The 25,624-nt window shown below is 40.0% G+C and overlaps 1 long non-coding RNA gene across 1 annotated transcript in view; it reads right to left on the bottom strand.

The window, feature by feature from the left end:
• Positions 1 to 4,826: 4,826 nt before the first annotated feature.
• Positions 4,827 to 25,624, bottom strand: part of LOC132342199 (uncharacterized) — a 53,864-nt gene continuing 33,066 nt past the window's right edge. The window contains exons 3-4 of the long non-coding RNA XR_009490487.1: positions 6,352 to 6,478; positions 4,827 to 5,764 (exon numbers count right to left, since the gene is read on the bottom strand). This is a non-coding gene — a long non-coding RNA (uncharacterized lncRNA). The remainder of the gene's footprint in view (positions 5,765 to 6,351; positions 6,479 to 25,624) is intronic.

Genomic DNA, 25,624 nt, shown 5'->3' with positions numbered 1-25,624 from the left:
AGAAATGCTGGGCTGGAGGCAGCACAAGCTGGAATCAAGATTGCCAGGAGAAATATCAATAACCTCAGATATGCAGATGACACCACCCTTATGGCAGAAAGTGAAGAAGAACTAAAGAGCCTCTTGATGAAAGTGAAAGAGGGGAGTGAAAAAGTTGGCTTAAAGCTCAACATTCAGAAAACAAAGATCATGGCATCTGGTCCCATCACTTCATGGGAAATAGATGGGGAAACAGTGGAAACAGTGACAGACTTAATTCTGGGGGCTCGAAAATCACTCCAGATGGTGACTGTAGCCATGAAATTAAAAGACGCTTGCTCCTTGGAAGAAAAGTTATGACCAACCTAGACAGCTTATTAAAAAGCAGAGATATTACTTTGCCAACAAAGGTCCATCTAGGCAAAGCTATGCTTCTTCCAGTGGTCATGTATGGATGTGAGAGTTGGACTATAAAGAAAGCTGATTGCTGAAGAATCGATGCTTTTGAACTGTGGTGTTGGAGAAGACTCTTGAGAGTCCCTTGGACTGCAAGGAGATCCAACCAGTCCATCCTAAAGGAGATCAGTCCTGAATATTCATTGGAAGGACTGATGCTGAAGCTGAAACTCCAATACTTTGGCCACCTGATGTGAAGAACTGACTCACTGGAAAAGACCCTGATGCTGAGAATGATTGAAGGCAGGAGGAGAGGGGGAGGACAGAGGATGAGATGGTTGGATGGTATCATCGACTCAATGGACATGAGTTTGAGTAAACTCTGGGAGTTGGTGATGGACAGGGATGCCTGGCGTGCTGCAGTCCATGGGGTTGCAAAGAGTTGGACATGACTGAGCAACTGAATGGAAATGAACTAAATGAAATATTTGCTGAAACAAGTGTTAAGTGCTCAAGGATGGTAGAAATGCATAAAATGAAGAGTGTAGAATAATAGAAAGGATATAAAATGTATTAACAAAAGCAAGAGAGGAAAGTATTAAGACATTATTTTGGGACTCTTTCCATTTATATAAAGTGATTCTCTGGTAAGGGGAAGATTAATGTGATGCCAGGAAGCAATAAACATGAACAGGAAACAAATGTGCTTCAACAGTAACAATAAAAAGTCGTATTTTGGTGAAACTAGTAATGACTTAACACTGTCCTCTTCTGCAGCAACAAATTACAAATCAAGGAACTGAATTAAGCAGCAGCAAACTTTCAGAGAACTAAACAGTATCATTCAACTATCACATATCTTGGCACATTAACATCCAATCTAAAAAAGTAGGAAGCAATGCCAGACACTAGAGATAATCTACAAAAATAGAAATATTAAATGCAATAATTTTAACCCAGATGATGTTTGGCAGTCTGTGTAAATATTAGTGTATAACTAAGTACACTTAAAATAGAAGTTCCCCAAAAGTTTTACATGACAAAAAACAATATCCAATGTAATTGTAATTCTGAAAAAAAAAAATCAGTCCAATTCTATATCATTCTGCAGATTCATTCTTGAATATGAAGATGAGTTTTAAGTGCCTAGGGCTATGGGACAAGCCTAGGTTATTCTTATATTACAAGCTGGGTTATATCATCTCTAAATCCATAAGATTCTTTTCAGCTTGACAGCAATATGTGAATGGGGTTGTGGATTTGTATCAAATTAGATTCCCAGATAGCCTCTTTCTTTGTGGGTAACTTGCTCTTTTCTAGAATTCTCTCGTTGGGGCTTCTCCACAGTTTAGCCAAACTCCATGGTGGCAAGGACATCTGGACGTTTACCTCAATGTGTTCAACACGTTGTCAGATCGAGAGATATATATGCATCACAGAATGGAAACTTTTGGTTTCACAGAGCACTGGAAATACCTCCTAAGAAGAGAAGTGTCTGTTTGGATTAGATGGTTTCCAGTGAAACAGATGGGGTACCAGCCTCCTGGGTTTAAAACTGGCAGAACCTTTTAGGGCATTCAATAAAAGAATCAACAGTGTTTAAAGAGGAAGCAGAAACACTGGGGTCAAAAATATGACATATTTTCGCATGCCAAATAATAAAGTTAACATATCTACAAGTTAAATGTGCCAATAAGTTTGAAAATTTGATTCTTTGACAGAGTACAATTGCTTGAAGTAATGAAAAATTTGATTTACTTTTTAAGATTTCAATATTTTTGTCCTATAGTCATTCAATTTAGCATATAAATTTCAATGTTATAGAAAACATTTACTTTCCTATAGTCTAGAGTTAGGATAAACTAACCCAGAGTGAGTTCAACCAAGGCTCAACCAAGAGTGAGTTCAGGTTAATTTAATAATCACATATTGGCTACTTAATATGCTCAAGTTGGCATGCTAGTTTCAAAAGATGAGTAACACTCAGTCTCTGCCTTCCAGGATTCACCATTTAAGAATAAGTTTCTAGCATTTTTCCTGTTTCCACATGCAGCACATGGGCAAGACATTCCAGAAGTTAGTTATAAACTGGAGGTTTTATTTTCTTAAGAGTCTGACAGACTGGGGGCTTCCATATTCTCCAGCTTCTTATTTGAATATTGTTGATCTAGTACAATGAAACCAGTTTAGACTCGGTGGTAAAGAATCCGCCTACCAATGCAGGAGGCATGGGTTCGATCCCTGGGTTGGGAAGATCCCCTGCAGAAGGAGAAAGCAATTCACTCCGTATTCTTGCCTGAGAAATCCTATGGACAGAAGAACCTGGCAGGGCTGCTGTCCATGGGGTCTCAAAGAGTTGGACATGACTGAGCACGCATGCACTTATAACAAAGGCTTTCAGGTGCTATGTAGAAATCTGAATCAAACACAGTTGAGGGAAGACAATGAGCTCAGTTTTGTATGTATTCTCTTAGATTCTTTTGGGATATCCACGTACACGATCTAGCATTCCAGCATTCTGGGAAAGAGGATTCCAGATTGAGAGAACAGCTGTTTCTTATACAAGGTACTTAAGCAGCCAAGTGAGGAGAGGATGAAATGAAGGGGGCGGGGAGATAACTGGAGATGAGAGACAGGAAGGGCCGGTCCCTGCAGGATTTCCTAGGACAATTTAGAATTTTGGCCTTTACTCTGCAAAAGAGAGGAGTCCTTGAGGATTCAAAGTAAAGGAAACCCTTGGCTGAGGTCAGCACTGAGGAAATGCGGGTGTTATTCAAAGGACAACAGCGGCCTGCACAACAGTCTTGCTCAGTCACATTCATGAGGTTACGAAGGATGTCCTTCAAGAGAGCACTATACAAACGCAGAAGATAATCTATATCAAAGAAGACTTTTTATGTCAATTACTAATTTTTATATATGTGGAGAATGGGTTATATTCTTCCATTGAGTTTTAATCTTTTGCCACAATCATGTTATCAGACAAAATAATAAAGTTACAATCACAGGCAATAGGTAGACAAAGAGAAAGATAACAAAGAAAAAAAGCAATCTAGGATCAAAATCACAGAAAAAAGTAAAGGAAATAAGTAAAGAGTACAGGGGAAGGACTTGGTTTAATAGGCAAAAAACACATCTTTCCAAAAGACAGGAAGAAAAATAGAAGTAGGAAATAGATGTGTTTTTAGGCATGTTGATGGGAGAGTTAAGGAATTTCCATTAAGAAACCCTTACTCTCCTCTGTAACATATAAAAGAGGTTAATTTGCTTAGAGAAAGATTCTAGATGTTGGAATTGGGGACTTGAAGGGGTTGGCAAGCATTTGAAATAGCTGTAATGGGAAATGGTGCTGAGAAGGCAGCTGAAATTGAGAACCATAAAAATATAATGTCACCATTGCTCACATTTATGTGATTTTTTTTCTCCAGCGGCCCCCCAGCATCTCAGAAATAGAAGTATAGAAGGCAGATGTTTGGATTAAACGAAGTTTCAAAAAATGATATAACAAGGGACAGGCTCTGGGAGACTTGAACTTCTGGCCATGATGTACTAACAGGGATAGGGTTTGTCCTCACACCTTAAAAACTACATGTGTGTGTGTTAGTCACTCAGTCATGTCCAGTTCTTTGCAACCCTGTGGACTGTTTCCCATCAGGCTCCTCTGTCCATGTGATTTCCTAGGCAAGAATACTGGAATGGGTTGCCATTCCCTTTTCCAGGGAATCTATCTTCCTGACCCAGGGATCAAACCCACGTCTCCTGCATTATAGGCAAATTCTTTACCATATGAGCCACCAGGGAAGCCCCCAAATTTTTATAAGTGCTAGCCTCCAATAGCTAGCATCTAACAAACGAAACCCAGTTCAGGCAAAGCAGCAAAAAAGTAGAATTCAAAATCAGGAGATAAATCAATCAATATTAAACAGACACGGAAACAGCATGTTGAGAAAATTATCAGACTATTTAACACTCTCAGATAGTGCTAAATCTACTTTCTCAGATCTATATAATAAAAAAAGGAACTCATGAGCATCATGAGAACAGTAGTGGAGTACATGACAGAGACTTCCAGAGTGAAACATTCCCCATCTCCCCATGGGATTGAGGTGTCTAAGTTAATGGTCATGCACTTAAGTGATGCACTGTGAGTTTAAAAGATGCAAACTTTATCACTAAACGTAATCTCAAAGAAAGTAATATTTCTATTGAAAAATACAGCCAAACCAACTGATATAAAACTATATCTAAACTCAGCTAAACTAAATCTAAAATTACAAACCTTTTGGAAAGAAGTAGAAGATCTTTAGGCATATATTTCATCAATAAATCACTAAAACCACAATCCAAAAAGGAAAAATTGATAAATTGATTTTATCAAAATTAACAGTGGGACTTCCCTGGTTGTTCAGTGGCTAAGACTCCGTGCTCCCAAGGCAGGGGACCCCGGTTCAGGGACCTGGTCAGGGAACTAAATCCCACATGCCACAACTAAGAGTTTGCACGCTGCAACTAAAAAAAAAAAAAAAAGATCCTGCATGCCCCAATGAAGATTGAAGATCCCACATAATGCAACTAAGAACGGGCTCAGCAAAAGAAAGAAAGAAAGAAAAATAAATATTAAAACAATTATTAAGATGAACAATGTCAGTTCTTTGAAAGAATAAAAAGATAAGTCACAGATGAGAAGAATACATTTACAAGTTACATTATCTGATTAAAGACTTGTGTTTAGAGTATATAAAAATGCTCAAACCTCCAAAATAAGAAAATGAACAATTCAATAAAAATGGCAAAAGATTTGAGCAGAGATACATATGTTATCTTACCAGAAATACAAATGGCAAAAATACACCCCCAAAGATATTTAACATCATTAGTCATTAGGAAATGCACATTATAAATCACAAGATACCACTTTATACCTATTAGAATGATTAAAACTCAAAAAACCAACAATAACAACAAAAACTACCAATACCAAATACTGATGAGAACATAGACCAACTAGAACTCACATTCACTGCTGGTGGGAAAGCAAAATGGTAGACACTCTGGAACACAGTTTGATATTTACTCATAAAGTTAAACATGTGCTTATCATATAATAGGAAATTCCCTTTTTTTAAATATATTTTCCCAATGAATGCCCATGCTTATGCAAAAACGTTTAGGCAAATAATACAGCTTTATTCATAAACACTAAATCCAAGGACAACCCAAACGCTCTTCGGCTGGCAAATAGATAAGTGCTGGTACAACTATACAGTTGCATATTACTCAGCAATACAAAGAAATAGACTACTGATATGAGCAACTAGATGGACGAACTTCAAACGCATGACGCAAAGTCCAAACGCTACATACTGTTCAGCTTCATTTCTCTGATATCCTGGAAATGGCAAAAATAGAGGAGTGGGTATCTGGGGAGGGATGAGGGTTGATCTTAGAGGGGTGTGAGGGAAGTTTTGGGTTGGTGGCACAGTTCTACATCTTGACTGGTGGTGAGAGCACAACCACACATACGCATCAAAGCTCACAGAATGGTATTCTTTAACAAGAGAATCTTACTGTAAAGTATACTTCAATATCGCTCACTGAAAAGGGAATTACTGTGGAGACAATTATAAACAAGCGTGTACCTATGGGCCAAAATTTTTTGTACTTTTAAAAAGTTTTAATTCACCTAATAAAAACACACACCTCCCCTTGATGATTACTCCTTGGAATCTTTGATATAGATATTAACAAAAAACACATAGAAATGTAAGTATAAGCATGTTTATAAACATGTCACTGTTTGGATTAAGAAAAAATCAACAGTTAATGGAGCAAAACATAAAGGATGAAACAACAACCATTAGGAAAATGGTTAAATAAATTATTGTGTGTGCATAGACACACACGGGCTTCCCAGGTGGCTCAGGGGTAAAGACTCTGCCTGCTAACGCAGAAGATGCAAGAGCGACTGATACATACTCACAACTGGTGGCATCATGGTCAGGAGCATGGACTCGGGTCAGCTCTTTCTGTTCCCATGCTGCTTCTACTATGAGTTGTGTAACTTTAGACATATTACTTCCTCTCTGTGACTCCATTTTCTCCTCTGTAAAATGGAAATAATAACAGCATTGAACTCACAGGATTTTTGTGAAGATTAAATGCTACATATATGTCAGTACATATAAAGTGCTAGGTACACCACCTGATACATAAACAGTCAATAAACGTTTGCTATTGTTAGTAGTAAAAATGGAGATTTCAGCTCATTCTAGAATCTCAAGTGATAAGATCATGATTGCTTCAACAAGAAGATCAGAATCTAAGCAAGTCTCTTTTTCTTAGTCAAGGGAAAGTAAAGTGAAGTTGCTCAATTGTGTCCGACCCTCAGCGACCCCATGGATTGCAGCCTACCAGGCTCCTCGGTCCATGGGATCTTCCCGGCAGGACTACTGGAGTGGGGTGCCATTGCCTTCAAGGGAAAGAATAAAAAAAAATCCATATATCCAAAATGGATAGGAGTGAAATTGTCTTTTCACAAAAAGGAAAAGTACTCTCTACTCGTAATGTAATCCTGTAGATTAAGCCTGACACTTTCCCCCCTTTCTTCACCTCCTTATCCAAAACTGTGCCCAGGTGCAGAAAAAGGATTTGAGCTAGTAGAAGGGAATTCATTGCCATCTAAACTCCATATGGTCACAAGAGATACCAGAAAATGAAAGAAGGTTCAGTCAAAAAGACACTCGCAGTAAAACTGAATTTTTAAAGCTACATCTGTCATATTATTTGTGCCACATGAATCATTTGGTTGCAGTAAGGACAAAAGGAACTCAGTGCTAGAACTACAGGATGTGTGTGTATCCGTGCGTGTGTGTGTGTGAGCACGCCTGTGCCTTTCCCAGAACATATGTCATCCCACTTGGCTTTTGCCAAAGGTGAAATTGGATCTTGTACTAAAATATAGCAATACACAATCAAAATGTTGGGGTTTAGTCCTCGTTGGGGAAAAAAAGCATTTGATTTGAACGTGGGTTAGGCGGCTTTGTTGACATTTTCCTCCGAATGAAACAAACAAACAAAATGATGCTTTTATCTTTTCCATAGTAGCTCCTCTTGTTTCTCCCTCCCCGCCTTGTTTGTGGCATTCCACAACAAGAATGGAAACTTTGCAGGCAATCAATGCAGCCGAACCATGTGAAAAAATAAATAAATAAAATGGAGGGAATGGAATCACTGGGCAACTCGCATGATACGGCTACAGCGAGGCAGATCCTAGAGTTGGAATCATATCATTGTAGCATCTGCAGCGGCCTCCTTAGAGAGTACATAGTAATCATCTCTCTTCATGGTCAGTAACCACATAAGGACAACACCAGACGATGCCAGTGGTTTTGGTCCTGTAGCATTTATATGCTTCCCCGCGAAGACAGTCATGCCAGATAATATTCGTCAACCTTGTCCTTGGTCTTCCCTCTTGATGGAGGCAGATGTTTATTCTCCATCTGTACTATATGTCAGTGTAACTGCAGCCTTAATCTGGCAAAGGGTGCCTCTGATATGATGAGGCCATCACAGAAGCTGCTGGAAAGATTACTCTGGTGAATAAAATCAGTTTATGGCTAAAAACATTTATTCTTCATTTTGATAAGCTCTTAACAAATGGAAATTTGCCTTCCTACACTTTTGCCAAGCATAGGACTATGTTTATTTCTCGCTATATGGGTCACCGAGGATTCCCAGCTGTTAGCTAGAGTCAGTTGTGCATTGCTGCACTCAGCAACATCTGTTTCGCAAAAACAGTATCCAGCTTTTAGCGCTCAAATGGAGGTTATACCATATGCCGGCAGACCACTTAGTTTTTACCTTGGGAACTAACTTTACTTGAGTCAAGGTAACACAGGAAAAACTGAATATTTAAATGTTATCCGGCTTCAGTCACATCTTCATGTGTGCCTGTCATTTCCAACTATATATAGTAAAGTTACTTCCAAGCATACACTGCAAGCTGTTCCTCTGTTTAATTATTAATTGGAAGAAAGTTTGTTTGCAAAACAGTTGAGATGTATTTTGTGATAGATGCGGATGTTGAAAGTAGTGCCATAAGGTGATTTTGCTAAGAGAGCATTCTGTTAAAACGTCAATTATTAGCTACGGACAAAAGCAAACCAGGTGCATAGCCCCTAAGGTGTGCCGTGATGGAAGCCTACAGCATGCCAAATATTTTCTTACATTACAGAATAGTCTTCATTGCTTGACTTTTGCCTTGGTTCCCTTGTCTTAGCCCAACATACTTTTCAAAGGAAAATAGAAAATAGGACTTGTGTTTTCAGTTTATAAGAAATTTAAACTTAAAAAATATATATATTCAAACCAATACAATATTGTAAAGTAAAATAAATAAATAAATTAATTAAAAAACCCAAAAAACCAAATGCATGTTGGTTTAAAGTTTATATCCCTGTTACTGGTGTTCAGTTGCAACGTCGTGGCCAACACTTGTGGCCCCATGGACTGTACCAGCCAGGTTCCTCTGACCGTGAGATTTCCCAAATGAGAATACTAGAGTTTGTAGACATTTTCTTCTCCAGGGGATCTTCTCCACCCAGGGATTAAACCTGGGTCTCCCACATTGCAGGCAGATTCTTTCCCTGGTCTGAACCACTGGGAAATCCCTATAACTTTGGTTACCTTCTATTTTAAAGAATTTTCTGTTTCAAAAGCTAAGTCAAGGCCAGTCCTAGGTAGAAATGTGAATTTCTTCATCCTGGCTCCCTCTGTAGCTGAGCCTCTCTATCCTTTCCTTGAAATATAAAGTTGTCTATCTTTTGAGTCATCCTCAACAAACTTCACTTTCAACTATTTGTCAATAAAACTTTTCTGAAACATTTGCTAACAAAATTCAATCCCCTCCCACCCTTTTTCCAGAAATAGTTTGTTTGTTTTTTTTCCCCCTCACAGGTAACCTTGGGAAGGAGCAATGGTGAGGATGAGAGTGAGAATGGTAATAAATAACTAATAGCCTTGTCCACAAACAAGAACCAAGACGACCAGTGTGGCTGTTAGATATCCATAATTTGAAAACTTTGATTATAACAATAGAAATCTCGTCGTATCCAATGAAGCCAAGGCAGGAAGAGCAGATAGATCTGACAATGAACTCAAGGTGGGAACTGGAAACCAGAAATCAAAGTCCTTCTCTCCATTTCTCTGAGGCCATGCAGCCTTCACTTTTCTCTGCGGTGCTGCACGTGACTCACAAACAGCTCATGAGCATGCCCTGTGGGAAATGGCTGTGTAAGCCTTGACTTTACACACCCTCGCTCTACAGTCCTGATGGGGTGCTGATGCCAAACTCCTAGGATAGAGAACCTTCCTGGCCCAGGTGGAGTCATGTGTCCAAGGCTGATCCATTCAGAGACAAATGACCTCATAGAAATAACAAGAGAAACTTTGTTGTTGTTCAGTCATTCAGTTGTGCCCAACTCTTTGCGACCCCATGGACTGCAGCATGCCAGGCTTCCTTGTCCTTCACCATCTCCCAGGGTTTGCTCACACTCATGTCCGCTGAGTCAATGATGCCATCCAACCATCTCATCCTCTGTCACCCCCTTCTCTTCCTGCCTTCAATCTCACCTAGCATCAGGGTCTTTTCCAGTGAGTCGGCTCTTTGCATCGGGTGGCAAAAGTATTGGAGCTTTGGCTTCAGTATCATTAGCTACTGATGAATCTTTTTAGGTTAAATCTGCCTCAGTGAGTATGGTTCTGACAACACAGAAAGCAAAAGTATTTCATAGGTTTAATCCTGCTCTTTCACAAGAAATATATATCTGTATACTTTGCTATAATTCAGTTAATATTCAATTAAGAACCAAACTTTTACTGACCATTTACTATGTGCTACTGAGTGTTCAAGAACATTCCTTCTCTGGTCTTACCCTTTGGGAATGCACAAGCTGCTGGGAGGGGGGTGAGGAGGGGAGTAGGTGGGTGATGTTTACAACATGACACTGGATCCTGCACAGGGTAGGGGAGGTGTTAGACGTTCTGTAGAAAATTCAGAAAAACCCTTTCTTATGAAGGTGCAAATACTTCTAATTTTTTAGGATCAATTCCTCTTTCATTGGCATAGGTGGGGCTGTGTGTTCATGTACACCTCATAAAAAATACGATGGGAATTTTTTTTTCTGAAGAAAGCAAAGAGAGGAAAGAACTCTGTGATAAAGCAATCAATGAGCTCTAAAGAATTTCTGATTTTCCATGAGGCTTGGGGGCCTATCTTGGTCCATGAGGAGGCTCACAAGCTCCTCTTTTCTGTAATAAAGTCAACTTTACAGACCAATGGTCTTTCCTTTCTTTAGGATAACTGGGCCCATGATAATCTGATGAAGCTGGAAATCCTCTCCTCAGGAAGAAAAAAAAACTGTCTCCTAATTTTTGCATATATTTGGAAGAAAACTTTTCCCCTCTAAAATTCTAGAAGAGTATATGGATTCCTGACACCCATCCACAGAATCCTATTTAAGAACCCCTGTTCAACACTGAACTCCCATAAGGTAGGGACCAGGTGGGGGATATCATATCCTCTTTTATTCCTACATCCTGGCAGAGGGTCTCCAAGAATTTTTAACAAATATTGAATGATAATAATAAAATGGATATTTAACATCTAGCATTTTTCAATGATTAGTAGCAAAATTTTTCTCTAAGCAAACTATAACTAATTTAATCTTCACCACAACTTTTGAGGTAGATTTTATTACCTCCTTTTTATGGATGAGAAAATTGGTCAAAAAAGTTGCATAAAACATAAATGAATTAATTAAAATCCTTTCTAGGTCTCTTAAACCTAGCAGACCAAGGCTTAAGTTGTATCTTTCTTTAAGTTCTTCTTAAGTGCTTACCTAAATTTAGTTGAGAGATAGTAACTCAGATTTCTTATAAAGAAAAAAATCCCCATAAAGGAAATAACGTGTGTCATTTCACAGAGAATTTAAAAAAAGAGGATGAATGCCATGAAGTCCCACCTCTTCTTGTTCTACAGATTATAAACACCAGTAACTTCCCCATGTGGTTTCTCATTCATCCCTTATTATTAAAAACAAAGTCTGTCCTGTGATTACCAAGGCAAAACTTTCAAACACCTAAGATAAGCAAATCTCACTATGGAGTTAATTTTAATGGCAGATCACAGATTCTTTCAAATGGACTGTCTAACATTTCCCAGAGAAGTGCACACTATTATTTGATTTTTGACTCCATCTTCCTTCTCCATTGGTATTTTTATTATGATTTGTTGTTGCTTTATTCTCCTCATTTCTTGTTCTATATTACTTTCATTTAAGTTCTCCCTAACCTACAAGCTTGATGAGCTGTCTATAAAGAAAGCAGGAAAGATATTAAAAATAAGAGGATTTTCCAGGTGGGTTCTCCCAAGCTCTCGGCTCTCTCGTTAGAATCAAGATTTTACAGTTACATCTGCATAGTCCTTTTTTTTAAAAAAAATAAAAAGTTTTATAAAGGGGAAAAATAGAAAAGGGTCTGAGATACCTCATTGCTCTTCACCCACCACCATCCAGCCGTGCAGTGGCATCAGAGGATAGTACAAAGACCCAGGGCGAAACCAACTATGAGTACACTGCATCAAAGGACTCCAGCTCCCTTTACACAGGCACCAGGAGCATCAGTCTCTACCTGTCAATGTGCCAGGCTAAAAGTCTTCCTCCCATACTTACATATTGTATTACATCATACTGAGATTCGACTAGTTAATAAGAACTAAGGAAAGGGCTTTCTCAGGTGGCTCAGTGGTAAAGAATCTACCTGCTAATGCAGGAGACACAGGTTCTATCCCTGGGTTGGGAAGACCCCCTGGAGGAGGAAATGGTAACCCACCTCAGTATTCTTGCTGGGAAATCCCATGGACAAGAGGAGCCTGGTGGGCTACAGTTCATGGGGTGACAAAAGAGTCAGACATGATGTAGTGACTAAACAACAAACAGCATGCATTTAGTGTCTAGAGAAATGAAAGAAAATAAGGTGCAAATCTGTTGAACTAACTTACTGAAATACTCTTTTCCTATCTCTAGAATCAGAAAGAAAGTGAAAGTGTTAGTCGCTCAGTCATGTCTATTTGCAACCCCATGGACTGTAGCCTGCCGGTCTGGGATTGGTTCCTCTGTCTACGGGATTCTCCAGGCCAGAATACTGGAGTGGGTAGTCATTTGCTTCTCTAGGAGATCTTCCCGACCCAGGGATGGAACCTGGGTCTCCCATGTTGCAGGCAGATTCTTTACTGTCTGAGCCACCAGGGAAATCTCTTTAAATACAAATCTGAGTCTTATTTTAAATACAAGGGTCAGAGTGTCTTATTTTAAATTACTGATGGGATATCCTGATGAATGCCAAAGCCTTTGACTGTGTGGATCACAATAAACTGTGTGGAAAATTCTTAAAGAGATGGGAATACCAGACCACATGACCTGCCTCTTGAGAAATCTATATGCAGGACAGGAAGCAACAATTAGAACTGGACATGGAACAACAGACTGGTTCCAAATAGGAAAAGGAGTCCGTCAAGGCTGTATATTGTCACCTTACTTATTTAACTTATATGCAGAGTACATCATGAGAAACGTTGGGCTGGAGGAACCACAAGCTGGAATCAAGATTGCCGGGAGAAATATCAATAACCTCAGATATGCAGATGATACCCCCTTATGGCAGAAAGTGAAGAGGAACTAAAGAGCCTCTTGATGAAAGTGAAAGAGGAGAGTGAAAAAGCTGGCTTAAAGCTCAACATTCAGAAAACGAAGATCATGGCATCTGGTCCCATCACTTCATGGGAAATAGATGGGGAAACAGTGGAAACAGTGGCTGACTTTATTTTTCTGGGCTCCAAAATCACTGCAGACGGTGATTGCAGCCATGAAATTAAAGATGCTTACTCCTTGGAAGGAAAGTTATGACCAACCTAGACAGCATGTTGAAAAGCAGAGACATTACTTTGCCAACAAAGGTCCGTCTAGTCAAGGCTATGGTTTTTCCAGTAGTCATGTATGGATGTGAGAGTTGGACAATACAGAAAGCTGAGCGCAGAAGAATCGATGCTTTTGAACTGTGGTGTTGGAGAACTCTTGAGAGTCCCTTGGACTGCAAGGAGATCCAACCAGTCCATCCTAAAGGAGATCAGTCCTCGGTGCTCATTGGAAGGACTGATGTTGAAGCTGAAACTCCAATACTTTGACCACCTGATGTGAAGAGCTGACTCATTGGAAACGACCCTGATGCTGGGAAAGATTGAGGGCAGGAAGAGAAGGGGATGACTGAGGATGAGATGGTTGGATGGCATCACCGACTCAATGGACATGGGTTTGGGTGGATTCCGGGAGCTGGTGATGGACAGGGAGGCCTGGTGTGCTGCGGTTTATGGGGTTGCAAAGAGTCAGATGTGACTGAGAGACTGAACTGAACCCAACTGATCCTGATGAAACCTTTAAATACTCACCTATTGGGTTAACTTATGCTCCTTGACTCAGCATATGGAGCTCTATGAGATCTGAACTCATGTCTTGATTTTCCCCTCAGTTTCACTTTTCACCTCCCACCTCTGCTTCTACTTCCCTGCACCCACCACTGCTGCACACACCTTGCCTTTGCTCAAATCTCTTCTGCCTAGAGTCCCTTGTCCACCTTTGTCTACTTCTATTAGATTCAGCAGAGGCAATGCCTCCCACAGGAAGCTCTTCTTCTCCTGTTCCATGCTGGTCAGGTCAGGTTCACTTTATCTATGGTCCAGTAAGACTAGCACCTACTTCTATCACTGGATTTAAATTGTTTTTATAAAGAGGTGCTATGATGTCTGTTCAGTTGAGGTCAGTGCTATTTTGAGTTTGTATTTTCTGTCCCTGGCACTTAGGGAGTTTGTATTTTCTGTCCCTAGGCATATAGAGAGAGCTCAACACCCTTCTTTTAAATCAAAGAAAGAAACATAAAGATGTTTTAAAAATAAATTATCCAGATTTACTGTCTTCTTTTAGGGGTCCTGTTGCTACTTATGCATCAGGAATCACATCTGAAGTCAAGATTTTATTACATTATAACATGAAGTTTTTCCCTCTAATTCAAGTCTTAAAATGTTTCCCTGTTGATTAAATTCTTTGGGAAAATATTACAGTTGCTTTATGTTGCAAATTGCTTTTCATAAAATAGAGAACTTTTTAAAGTGCTTATTTTAAAAAATGAATCTTTTGAATGCAATATTCATAATATTCCATATCAGATAGTGATATTTCATCATTTAATTTAGTCCCAGCATGTTAATATAAAAAGGTTTACATCTAATTTGGGCACTAATGTTCAGTGTATTTGAGGAAAATGGGAGTTTATAAATTTGAAATTTATAAAGCATTAATTAGATAACATGCTTAGTGCTTTACATAACAGATGTAATCTTCAGAAAATGTCCATTGTTTGAGTGCCATTATTCTAACTTTACAAATGAGGAAACAGTCTTAGAAAGGTTAATGAACTTAAAGAAAAATTTGATTATTAATTAATTTGGCTGCACTGGGTCTTAGTTGCAGCACGTGAGCTCTTAAGTTGAGGCACATGGGATCTAGTTACCTGAGCAGCGATTGAACCCAGGCCCCCTGTGTTGGGAGCCCAGAGTCTTAGTCATTGGACCACCAGGGAAGTCTCCGAATTTTCTTAATGAAGGATGTTTATCCTTTCTTCCAGTAGTTAGATTTGCTAAAATCAAGGAGCTTGTTCATTATTATCATCTATGTCCTCATTCTTACCTCTGAAGCCACTCATCCTAGCCTCTAACTTCCTTCTTTTTCTTTCCACTAGGAACCTGATTATAGAGACAGAAAGGGCTAGTGTATGCAACCAATTCTTTAGAAATTGGATAGAAAATAGCATTTATTATTACTTGCTCCCAGTAAGACTGCCTTTGAGAAAGTCAGACAGACCTGTTCTGTTTCTGTGGTCAGTGGAAAAGTCACTCTCAGATAAAGCATGCACTGAACTCTTCCTTCAACACATAAAAGGTCTTTGTTTACAGAAAAAATTCCATTTCCCCTATGCAGAGCTCAGATATTAGAGTCTTGATCCACCTAAACACAGTTAGAAGCAACTAAAAATACTCTGCCCTTGTCCACAGTAACAAGCAGAAGAGAAAAGACTCATTGAAGTTCATTCGCTCTACTGAGCTGTCAACCTCCCTTGGTCCCTCTGAGCACATCCACTCCTTGCTTTTAGCAAGTTTCTTTACATTGTTTCCAAGTACACTTCACGTAAATAGCAGAAGGTCATCAGGAGAAAAGTAGTCAGTCCTCTCAGACAGACTGACAATCACAAGGGATGGCAGCTGAAAGCAAGGGAAGACCCTGGGACACTGCGGAAGTGTGTAGAATGTTCACATCCACGAGTGACATATTCAAGAAGTTTGTCTAGGATCAACACAGTAGACTGACTTTCAACTTGAAATTCTCAAATAAGGGTGTTATAGGAGCAAGAACTTCTGTCCAGTGCTCACTGCCTCAGCTCAGAGTGCCACACACGGGTCCTCACTGGAAACGCTAAGTTGAAATTTCAGTAAAGCTGTTTAAGACTGAGTATAAAACAGATCTCGAACAGTCCTGCAGTATTGCAGGTTAGGAGTCACAGCAGATGACAAATACCTTTAATTAAACAGGGATGCAAATGGTCTCAACCTGAGTTTGCAGTGAACCAGGCTGCAAACATTAACTTCACAGGCAAGGTCCTCTCAAACACTGTTCACTTTTCTCCTTTCTCAAGTTTTTTTAAGTAGCTTTCCTCCTTTGTATATTGTATGCAATTTCAGCGTATTTTGTTGTTTTAAAAATACTGTTTGGTAAGGTGGGTACATGCATGTTTGAGTGTGTGTGTGTTTAATTTTTTGGTGGCAAGGAACTGCTATCTCTGATGAATTGGTTTCATTTAACCAAATTAACTCTGTTAGTTATATGAAAAATTAGGCAGTATTATCTTATACCAGTATGTAGAGAGTTACACAGAAGTACAAAATGTACATCAAGGGCCAATTACACATGAAGAACTACTGATAATTATGAGAGTTGGTTAATATTTCTGAATTATTAAGTCTGACAGCATAATCCTGCTTTCTGTGTTGTTTGGTCTATTGATACCAGATGCTTAATGCATAGTAAAATGTGACAGTGCAGTGGAAGTTAATGCTATTTTGCAAAACAAGGAAAATTACTGTGTGGAACGTGAATGCAGTAGGCAGAAGTTAGAATTAGTTTTAAACAGAAGGGTGGCTGTAAGTCTGAAACCGTATTAAACTTCAAACACTGTTAGATCTTATTTCAGCATGGAGAGGAAGTTAGAGGGCTGCAGTAACCTTCCACCATGACACCTGCTTAGAGACTATCCCTTCCCAGTGTCACTGGAACTCTTTCATCTTTGAGGACAATGCTTTGGGGTCATGGGTCATTTGCCATCACACTGATGTTCAACAGTGGTTCACTGATGGTGATGGAAAACTTTTTATTAAGTACTCAAAACACTTTGTACAAAGCAGCACCAGAGATAAGAGAGAACCTTGCACCAGAGGAGCTTCCCAGGTGGCTCAGTGGTGAAGAATCCACCTGCCAATGCAGGAGACCTGGGTCGATTCCTGGATCAGGAAGATCCTCTGGAGAAGGAGATGCCAACTCACTTCAGTATTCTTGCCTGGAAAATCCCAGAGACAGAGGACCCTGGCAGGCTACAGTCCAAAGGGTCGCGAGGAGTCGGACACGACTTAGTGACTAAATAGCAACAACAAGTGATACAAGAGAGAGAAATTCACAAGGCCTGATAATGCATTATACATGACAGATTATCATAAGAGCAGATTAACACTCCTGAATTATTAACTCTGACAGTACAATCATTTATTTTCTTGTTTCTTCTGTTGATACCAGATGTTTAATGCAGAGTAAAATGTGACTGCAACATTATCTGTCTGTGTAGCTAGAAAATGCAAAAGTATACACTATCATGAATGTAAAGACATATCAAACATATAAGACAAACCGCATATTCTTCAGGATTTTCACTCATTTAAAGTAAGTGAATCCCCCAAAGACATGATAAGGGAATTTTCTATGACAAATGAGATGGCGTTTTATCTCTTCAATTATAAAATATGTCACTTTTGTTAATTGGGCTTCCTCCGTGGCTCAGCAGTAAAGAACACACCTGCAATGGAGAGCAGCAGGAGCCATGGGTTTGATTCCTGCTTGGGAAGATCCCTTGAAGAAGGAAATGGCAACCCACTCCAGTATTCTTGCCTGGGAAATCCCATGGACAGAGGAGCCTGGCAGGCTGCAGTCCATGGTGTGGCAAAAGAGTCAGACATGCCTTAGCAACTAAACAACAAAAAACAAGTTGCAGAGGTGTGGGATATGATGTATCAGACTCTGTCCACATAAACTGAAATTTCAGTTGGTTTCAACCCTGGACAGTGAAATATCTTAATGATATTAGCTATGCATGCATGCATGCAAAGTCGCTTCAGTTGTGTACAACTCTTTTTGACCCCATGGACTGTAGTCCGCCAGGCTCCTCTGTCCATGGGATTCTTCAGGTAAGAATACTGGAGTGGGTTGCCATGCCTTCCTCCAGGAGATCTTCCTGACCCAGGGATTGAACCTGCATTTCCCATGGTTCCTGCTTTGCAGGCAGAGTCTTTACCGCTGAGCCAGTGGAGAAACCCAATGTTATTAGCTAAGTAATGACATAAAACATGCTAAGTATATTTATGTATGTTATTTAGCTCTTAAATAATAGTATGCTTATCACAAGTTAAGCATATTACATGTATTTATTTAATTTTTATAATAGCCCTATGAAGTGAGAACTAGGATTATCCTCACTTTACAGATACAGAATAGATAAAACCAGGTTAAGCAAGTTAGCCAAGACTATTCAGATATTAAATGGCAGAACTGAGCTTTGAACTCAGAGAATCTGGCTTCTGAGGCCACAAACTTAAAATAAATGTTAAGGTGAGCAGAAGAAGATGGTGGAGGAGTAAGATGGGGAGATTTCCTGCCTCCCCACACATACATCATAAACTCATCAAAATAGGGAACTCCTACAAATCAACTTCTAAACAACAGCAGAAGATCCCAGGCCTCCAAAAAGGCAAGCTAATCTCTTTGGAAGGAGAAATGAAACCAATATTGTAAAGCAATTATCCTTCAATTAAAAATAAATAAATAAAAAATACATGTTAATACTATCACTGCCCCCAGGCTACCTCCAACACCCTCATTTGACTCGCCCTTACATTCAGCCTAACTGTTGTTTAGGACACAAAGTCATGGCTCTAGCTGATGGGAAGCCTCTATCTTCTTGTTAATAGGACATGAGGATTAAAAAATATGCAAATATTCATACCTTACTGTATGCTCTTAATTCTTTAACAGTGGTTCTTCTACTTCATAGCATAAATGAGCTCTTTCAGGTAAAACAGCTTCTCTTACTTACCAGATCATTCAATGGCTAGAAACTTAATCCTCAAGTTTCAGTTTTAAAAGAACTTAAGATAGCATATTGAAAAGCAGAGACATTACTTTGCCAACAAAGGTCCATATAGTCAAGGCTATGGTTTTTCCAGTGGTCATGTATGGATGTGAGAGTTGGACTATAAAGAAAGCTGAGTGCCAAAGAATTGATGCTTTTGAACTGTGAGAGTTGGACTGTGAAGAAGGCTGAGCGCTGAAGAATTGATGCTTTTGAACTGTGGTGTTGGAGAAGACTCTTGAGAGTCCCTCGGACTGCAAGGAGATCCAACCAGTCCATTCTGAAAGAGATCAGCCCTGGGATTTTTCTTTGGAAGGAATGATGCTAAAGCTGAAACTCCAGTACTTTGGCCACCTCATGCGAAGAGTTGACTCATTGGAAAAGACTCTGATGCTGGGAGGGATTGGGGGCAGGAGGAGAAGGGGCTGACAGAGGATGAGATGGCTGGATGGCATCACTGACTCAATGGACGTGAGTCTCAGTGAACTCTGGGAGTTGGTGATGGATAGGGAGGCCTGGCATGCTGCGATTCATGGGGTCACAAAGAGTCAGACACGACTGAGTGACTGAACTGAACTGAACTGAAGCAATAACAGGAACAGAAAATGCAGAGACCAGAGATGTTGTATTAATAACTGGTGTCAGGGGATTCATAGTAGTTCCCCCTGCATAAATGGCAACCCTGCTTGTATCAGCATTTAACTTGAAATAAAACAAAATATAAAGCTCCAAAGAATTCTAGGTTGTTTATATACAAGATAGTCAAATTCCATGTTTCTTTGCCACTTTTGAAAAGTATTTTGAGAAAAAATAAGGTTTCATTTTAGCAAAGTATTTTAAATGGTTGCTTTTTCTTTTAAAAAATATTATTTACTTGTATGTTTACTTTTGGCTGTGCTGGGTCTTCACTGCTGCATGGACTTTAGTTGCTGTGAGTGGGGGCTACTGTCCAGTTGCAGTGTGTGGGCTTGTCATTGCAGTGGCTTCTTTTGTTGTGAAGTGACTCCTGGTCTCTACAACACAAGCTCAATAGTTATAGCATACCAGTTGAGTTTCTTCACGGCGTGTGGGATCTACCCAGACCAGGGACTGAACCTGTGTCTCTTGCATTGGCAGGTGGATTCTTAACCACTGAGCTACCAGGGCAAAGTATTTTAACAAAAATACTTGTTTGATATTTATAAGAGGATTATACATAGTATGGGCTTCCCTGGTAGCTCAGTTGGCAAAGAATCCACCTGCAATGGAGGAGACCCTGGTTCAGTTCCTGGGTTGGGAAGATCGCTGGAGAAAGGGCGATCTTCAGTCTTCTTGGGCTTCCCTTGTGGCTCAGCTGGTAAAGAATCCACCTACAGTGCAGGAGACCTGGGTTTGATCCCTGGTTTGGGAAGAACCTCTGGAAAAGGAAAAGGCTACCCACTCCAGTATTCTGGCTTGGAGAATCTCATGGACTGTAGAGTCCATGGGGTTGCAAAGAGTCAGACACAACTGAGCAACTTTCATTTTCACTTTATATATAGTATACATATATATATCGATACTTGTTCAAATTTCTTTTTATGTAGCCTATATTATTACAACAACTGTCATCAGAATTTCTTTTAGGAATAGGGATGTCTTTCTAAACAGACATTCTTTAGAGGGGAAGGAAGTGGTGAATTACTAAAAGGAAGGAAGAAAGAATGTATATTGAAGAACAATTAGCAGTTTCTCTCAGACAACACTCCTCTCACTCTCTCCCCTTATTGCCAACATGGTCAGGTTGTATAATAACACTCAGGAATGCTTGTACAAGGATGTGAACATCAAAGAAGGACTCAGTTTTCAGCCACAGTGCACCTGGTTCAGGCACCGGTAACAAGAGGAACAAGTTAAAGAGCCCAGAAGGGGACTTCTCTGGTGGTCCAGGGGTTAAGAATCCGCCTTCCAGTGCAGCGGATGCTGGTTCAATCACTGGTCAGGGAACCAAGATCCCACAAGCCACAGAGCAACTGAGCCTGAGCACCACAACAAAAGATCTCCAGGTGCTGTGACTAAGACCAGAAGCAGAATTCTGAGGATGCAAAAATCTTAAAGAAGGCTTTCAGTCACTACAGGCCCAGGAATTAAAATGCTGGAGGCGATTTCCACTGACCCATCAGTATAACTGAGCAGGATACTATGGGGTCTTTCAGGGACAGGCCCTTCCCCATATCCTCTGCTGTAGCTCCTCTCTGAAGCACTTAGATAATAGTATCTGATGCATACTTCCTGAGTTATTTCAATACAATTTAGTCACTCAGTTGTGTCTGTCTCTTTGTGACCCCATGGACTTCAGCACACCAGGCTTCCCCATCCATTACCAACTCCTGGAGCTTGCTCAAACTCATGTCCATCAAGTCAGTGATGCCATCCAACCATCTCATCCTCTGTCTTCCCCTTCTCCTCCTGCCTTAAATCCTTCCCAGCATCTGGGTCTCTTCCAGGGAGTCAGTTCTTCGAATCAGGTGGCCAAAGTATTGGAGTTTCAGCTTCAGCATCAGTCCTTCCAATGAATATTCAGGACTGATTTCCTTTAGGATTGACTGGTTGGATCTCCTTGCTGTCCAAGGGACTGTCAAGAGTCTTCTCCAACACCACAGTTCAAAAGCATCAATTCTTTGGCACTCAGCTTTCTTTACAGTCCAACTCTCACATCCATACATGACCACTGGAAAAACCATAGCTTTGCCTAGATGGACCTTTGTTGGCAAAGTAATGTTTCTGCTTTTTAATATGCTGTCTAGGTTGGTCATAGCTTTTCTTCCGAGGAGCAAGGGTCTTTTAATTTCATGGCTGCAGTCACCATCTGCAGTGATTTTTGAGCCCCCCAAAATAAAGTCTCTCACTGTAACAGATGCTAAAACCACCACCAAATGAAACCACCACTATTGATGAGCATGTAGCCCCCATATGTACTAGCCCCTAAGGTTTGATCATGTGAGAGTGGGCCATAAAGAAGGCTGAGTACTGAAGACTGATACTTTCAAACTGTGGTGCTGGAGAAGACTCTTTAGAGTCCCTTGGACAGCAAGGAGATCCAACCAGTCAATCCTAAAGAAAATCAACCCTGAATATTCATTGGAAGGACTGATGCTGAAGCTGAAGGTCTAATTAGCCACCCGATGTGAAAAGCTGACTCATTGGAAAAGACTTTGATGCTGGGAAAGGTTAAGGGCAGAAGGAGAAGCAGGTGACAGAAGATGAGATGGTTAAATGGCATCACTGACTCAATGGACATGAGTTTGAGCAAACTCCGGGAGATAATGAAGGGCAGGGAAGCCTAGTGTGCTATAGTCTATGGGGTCGCAGAGTTGGACATGACTTAGCTGCTGAACAACAAACAGCAAGCACCCAGGTAAATGCAACCTGGGTCCCATTATCAGCATTTGGAAGATACTGAAGTTTGTATAGACAGGCATTTGTGGATATGGAAGTTTTAGGATACTCAAAGAACAGTGAACTAGAGGACAAACTATTAAAGTTCTATGAAGAAAAAAAAAACAAAGACTTAGGATATTTGAGAATTGCTTCTCTCTGAGAACAATTTTATTTCCAGTATATTTAATGACAGTACACTGGACAACTGCTGAATTTGGACGGGTAGCTCTCAATACTGATTGAAAATTATATTCACCTATGACGAGGGTGAATAAATAGCTGTAGGAAATGAGGGAGCCAACCCAGTGAACACCTCAGAGGCCATTCAGGGTACTTGGCGGAAAAGATAGAACGAGGGTGAAAGGAATTGGAGACACAGTCAAGAGGGATAATGTTGGGTCTTCTGGCTTATACTGAAAACTCTGACTTTCATTCTGCTGTTTTTCATAACAAAAGCATTTTATTTGGAAAAAATAAGATTAGACTAAAATAAGGAAAGCACTGTTTGTATTGAAAGAAGATAGCTGATAACAGAATAATTATAGCAGAAGCTGGCATTTGATGTGGTCACAATTTGAAGATGAAGGAATTTGAACTATTATTTTAAAATTTATTTTTAACTGGAGGATAATTGTTCTACAATGATGTATTGGTTTCTGCCATACAACAATGTGAATCAGCCATAGATATACATATGTCCTCTCCCTCTTGAACCTCCCTCCCACCGCAACCCTCATCCCAACCTTCTAGGTTGTCAGAGTTTGTGCTCCCTGTGTTATGCAGCAACTTCCCACTAGCCACCTATTTTACATATGGTAATTTATATGTTTCAATGTTATTTAATTTGTCTCACCCTTTCCAACCCCGTAGGGTTTCCCAGGGAGCTCAGTTGTAAAGAATCCACCTGCCATTGCAGGAGACATGGGTTCGATCCCTGATCCAGGAAGATCCCTTGGAGAAGGAAATGGCAATGCACTCTAAAACCCCTTGGAGCCTGGAGGGCTACAATCCAGGGGGTCACAAAGAGTCAGACATGACTTAGCAGCTGCGTTTTGGTTTAGCTCCTTCCTCAACTGTGTCCACAAGTCAGTTCTCTATGTTTGCATCTCTTCTCAGTAAGAAAAGAATCTGCTGAAGAGTTTTACGCAGAGGAGACATAATCAGACTCATGTTTAACAGAATCATTCTGGGTATTGTGTTGAGAATGACAGCAAAGGGACACAGGCAGGGAGACCAACAAGGAAACAACTGCAGTCATCCAAGTGAGAGATGATGCTGTCTTGGATTAGGGTGATTTTTGATGGAGGTCAGGGGTCTGAGGATTGACGTTATCTACTTATAATACACTAAACTCTGTTTCATAGATTCTGGCAGAAGACATGAGACTCTTGGGTCAGAGACAAAGGACTTTATTGCTCATAGCATAACAAGCAGCATGGGTGTCGAATTTGTGTTGGTTCCCCTTGTCCTGCCAAGTCCCCTGGAGGCAATATGGGTGGGCCCAAATGAATGCTGCATAATTGGTGGGCATGTGTTGCAGCTGTGGAACACTGAGCTCAGGAAATCCATCTCTTTTATAGCACTAAGCAGTAAGCCAACCTGTTTTTTATCCCTCATGCCATGACATTGCCCCATCCCTTCAGGTTGCTCACTGCAAACATAACCTTAAGAAGTGTCGTAAGTGAGGAGTGGGCAGGACCTGCCACTCTCGGGGTACTTGGGAAGAATGTGCAGGGACCTTCAGGTGGGTGGCTAGCAACTTGGAGTGAGAAGTAATCAGATCCTCAACATATTTTTTAAGTAAAGTTAACAAGATTTTTCTGGGGCCTTTGTTCAAAATATTTTTCTAAATGATCCCTCTTTCATTGGTTTATTTTGTTTGAGAATAGTTTCATCTGCAAAGCTCTGGGAGTATCTTAAATTCATTTCCAGTATACTGAATACATCTCACCCCGCCCAAATCTAAACTTCAAAATAGTGCATTCGGGTCACAACATGCTTAAAGATTCTCAGATGAAAGAATAGATTAACATCTGAGTATTCTACTTTGTCAAAATCTGTCAACTAATAAGATAATGCAGTAGAAACAATATAGCTTATAAAAGGTGGAAAAATTATAATTTAATTTTTCTAACCAAGGAAAACATTATTTTCTTGTCACAAATTCTACTACTTGTATCATCAACTTCTAGAAGATACCCACTTTCAAACCATGTCTTAACATTTGTGTAAATTTCCAATTATAACCTTCTTTAATTTTACCAGAGATTCAAATATCCAAATTTGCAAGCTAATACTTGCATTATCTTTACCAAAGGGCCAAATGTATAAACTTGCTGTATCATGCACTATTTAAAAATAACAGGAATGATTAAATTAAATTTCAAGTTTTTACAAGCAACACTGCAGAAAACCAAGGTATGTTTGAACTTCTTAGTTTCTTAGTATAAGTTTTTTAGTTCTCCAGATTACAGTCATACAAAATCAAAGAATAATGAAAGGTCAACCACTGGAGTATGATCAGTGAAAATCCTTATTAATATGTTCCACTGAAGCATGTTGTCCTGTTATAACATTACTTCGTGCTGTTGTTCTCAATACTGACTAGACATTGAGTCACTATCTGTGAAAAATGTAGTCTGCCACAAATGATTTTTGGGCTTCCCAGGTGGTGCTGGTGGTAAAGAATCCACCTGCCAATGCAGGAGACATAAGAGATGCAGGTTCAATCCCTTGGTTGGGAAGATCCCCTGGAGAAGGGTATGGCAACCCACTCCAGTATTCTTGCCTGGAGAATCCCATGGGCAGAGGAACCTGGTGGGCTACAGCCAATGAGGTTGCAGAGTCTGACACAACTTAAGCTACTTAGCAACACTGATTTTCAAAGAAAAGTAAACCATAAAATTGGGGAGCACACATTTAGCAGTCTTCACACAGCTTGGATGAAGGCAAAAGACCCTGATTTTACCAGAAAAGAGTGTTCCATTAATGAGAACTTGGACTTGACTTTGCTACAGGAAAAATTTGTGAGTGCTTTTTCCCCCAGGGTAAAGGATATTCTCTCCTCAAAACCATCTATTCCCCAGTGCTTTCTTTTCTCCCTTCACCAAATCACACGTTTATTTCACTATCAATGATTTCAACATAAAGTATTTTCTGCTTGACAAAGAAAATTAACACACTCTTATTTTGACTCACATGTTCATCTTTAGTCACTTTATTTAGAATGAACCTATTCTGCCTGCTAAGTCATTTCAGTCATGTCCGACTCTTTGTGACCCGTTGGACTGTAGCT

Source organism: Bos taurus, chromosome 14 (assembly GCF_002263795.3).
Source record: "Bos taurus isolate L1 Dominette 01449 registration number 42190680 breed Hereford chromosome 14, ARS-UCD2.0, whole genome shotgun sequence".
Classification (NCBI taxonomy): Eukaryota; Metazoa; Chordata; class Mammalia; order Artiodactyla; family Bovidae; genus Bos; species Bos taurus.
The sequence above is the reverse complement of the archived record's forward strand: the minus strand, read 5'-3'. Positions and strand labels throughout refer to the sequence as shown.